Here is a 3,273-nt window from a genome sequence, read left to right on the forward strand (position 1 = left end):
CAATCTCAATGCTAAACTTTCAATTTATACATCCCAGGTCCTCCAGGCTGCGTCACTCACTCAAGCTGTCTCGTGACTAACTCATTGCTGTCAAGTCAGAACTGACACATAGTGGACTTTGCAGAAGTTTTTTTATGGACTGTAAACCCAAAGGGAGCAATTGTCCCTCAGAGGAAGAGATCTTTCTTCCTCATAACTGTGGATGGATTCGAACAATCGAAGAAGCACGCTCTATGGGTTAGCAGGACAACTCCCAATGCACTGTACCACCAGAGCTTCATAAAATATCTCACAGGACCCACCCCTATGCTTAAGTCTCTCGAGAGTTGCACTTCTGTCCTTTTCACTCTCTCGGTGCCATCATGGTGGTCAGCAAGAACAAGCGCCTTACAAAAGATGACAAAAAAGGGTCCAAGAAGAAAGTGGTCGATCCATTTTCTAAGAAAGAATGGCGTAATGTAAAGGTGCTGGCAATGTTCTATATAAGAAATATTGGGAAGACATTAGTCACAAGTACTCAAGGAACCAAAATCGCATCTGATGGACTCAAGAGTCATGTTTTTGAAGTGAAACTTGGTGATTTGCAAAGTGATGAGTTTGTGTTTTGAAAAGTCAAACTAATTACTGAGGATGTTCAAGGCAAAAACTGTCTCAGTAACTTCCATGTCATGGATCAAAATGTGCTCCATGGTAAAAAAATGGCAGACCGTGATTGAAGCGCATGTTGATGTCAAAACTACCAATGGTTATTTGCTTTGTCTGTTTTGTGTTGGTTTTACAAAAAAAAAAAAAAGCATCAGATTTGGAAAGACATTTTATGCTCAACACCAAAAGGTCTGCCAAATTGGGAAGAAAATGATGGAAATCATGACCCAAGAGGTACAGACAAAGGACTTGAAAGAGGTGGTCAATAAATTGATTCCAGACAACATTGGGAAAGACATAGAAAAGGCTTGCAAGTCTATTTATCCTCTCCAAAAAGTATCTGTTGTTGTTGTTGTTGTGTTAAATATTGTCGAGTCATAGGCAACTCATAGCGACTCTATGAACAAAAGTTCTGGACACAGGTATAATTTTCGTCCTTTCTCCAGGTTTCCAGAGGCAAGCTATTATGGAAGTGGATGAAACTCCTGCTTCCAAGCTTGTTTTTACTGAGGAGCTCCATCAAACACTGTCCACCATGGATAACCATTCTCACACTTGACTTACAGTGTCACAGTGTTTGGCTTCACAGCAACCACGAGTTACCTCTGTACAGCAAGTGGACAGACCAGGGTTACACAACTTAGAAGAATGTTTCACCAGAAACAATTAAAGGCAGCCCTGAGGGCCACGGAGTAGAGTCATCCACCTTTTGCTTGGGAGCGTGGCTTTCTGTCCACTAGACCAACTGTGTGCGCTCTCTCGCTCTCTCTCTCTCTCCTGTTGGTGGTGGTGGTGTTAAGAAAAGTAAAAATGCTCAAGAAACCCAAGTTTGAATTGGGCAAACTCATGGAGCTTCACGTGAAGGTGGTAGCTCTGGAAAAGTTACTGGAGGTGAGACAGGTGCTAAAGTTGAACGAGCTGGTGACTATGAGCCACCAGTTCAAGTATCTGTTTAAAATTCAGACTTTTAATAATGAAAAATAAAAATTATTATTTGTGAAAAACAATCTCTCATAGGCATCATCACTTAGCTTTTTCAAATCAGAGTTCTTGATGTAACATCAACCTGTCGCCAGAACTGCTTTTCCTCAAGTATGCTTCCTATCTGTAAAGTTATCCAGATGCTAGAGCTAAATTCTTTCTACACATCCTGAATGCTTTTCTTTTCTAGTTAATCTATCAGAAATATTGGTTATTTAATCTGATTTGGAAGTAGGAGTGGCATCCACTTCCTAAACAACATGCCCCTGGAAACTGTCTGAACTTCGAGAAACTTTAATAGTTAGAGTCTTTTAATAATAGTTCAAATAGTTATAAAGTCTTTTATAATAGTTCAAGTCTTTTGTTTATAGGGTCTCTATGAGTCATGCTTGATTTTATGGCAATCAACAAAAAAATCTGATTATATATTTATTTGCTCATTATGTCCTGGACTAGAAAGAAATTTGATGAAGGCGAAGTTTTGGTGGGTTTGTTTGTTTTTTTATTTTGTTCATTACTTAGACTATAAAGTACTCAACAAACAACAGATCCTCTGCAAACATAGGTCGAATTAAATTTTAACAAATATATGTGAGAGAAAGAACAAATGAATGGATTAAATCATTGTTTTCTAAAGGGATCTGCCCTGCATATAAATGATTCTTTTCAAATTTGCAGTATTTTGCTAATAAGAAGAAATTAAAAGTATTTTAACACCCCGCCCCCAAATACAGAAATAGATGCTGCCTTGAACATTCTCACCAGCTTGTGCCAAGAAATCTAGAGGACAACTACCTGGCCAACTGACTGGAAGAGATCTGTATTTATTCCTATCCCCCAAAAAAGTGATCTGACAGAGTGTGGAAAATACCAAACAATAACCCTGCTCGCTGAAACTGAGGAAGACCTCATGCACTTGCTGTAGCCTTCAGTATGGACTGAGGCTCAATGTCAAGAAGACAAAAATTCTCACCACTGGACCAGTCAGTAGCATCAGGATGGATGGTGAAGAGATTGAGATTGTTCACAGCTTCAGTTTGCTTGGCTCCACGGTCAACACTCTTGGCACCAGCAGCCAGGAAATAAAAAAATGTATTGCGATGGGAAAGTCTGCTGTTAGGGACCTCTCTATAGTACTCAAGAGCAACGGTTTCTCTCTGGAGACTAATGCACCTGATACAGGCCATGGTTTTTGCAATCACTTGTTATGCATCAGAGAGTTGGACAATGACTAGGGAGGATAGAAGGAGAATTGACGCCTTTGAGCTGTGGTGCTGGAGAAGAGTATTGAATGTACCATGGACTGCCAGGAAAACAAACAGATTCATCCTAGAGAGGGTTAAACCAGGCTGCTCCTTGGAGGCAAGGATTCTGGGGCTTCGTCTGACATACTTTGGACATGTTGTAAGAAGAGACAGGTCTTTAGAGAGAGACATCATGCTGGGTAGAGTAGAGGGACAGCACAGGAGGGGAAGACCCTCTATGAGGTGGATTGATTCAGTGACTGGGGTAATCGGGATGGGTGTGTCAGGGGCAATGAGATTGGCACAGGATAGAGCAGGGTTTAGAGCTGTTGTACATAGGGTCGCTATGAGTCGCAAATGACTCGACGGCACATAACAACAACAACAACATCACTAACAATAT

At 40.7% G+C, this 3,273-nt stretch overlaps 1 pseudogene; it reads left to right on the top strand.

The window, feature by feature from the left end:
* Positions 1-362: 362 nt before the first annotated feature.
* On the top strand, positions 363-1,601 carry LOC102846913 (annotated as a pseudogene).
* The last annotated feature ends 1,672 nt before the right edge of the window (positions 1,602-3,273 follow it).

Source organism: Elephantulus edwardii, unplaced genomic scaffold, assembly GCF_000299155.1.
Source record: "Elephantulus edwardii isolate Elephantulus edwardi_28Jun2011 unplaced genomic scaffold, EleEdw1.0 scaffold00063, whole genome shotgun sequence".
In the NCBI taxonomy this organism is placed as follows: Eukaryota; Metazoa; Chordata; class Mammalia; order Macroscelidea; family Macroscelididae; genus Elephantulus; species Elephantulus edwardii.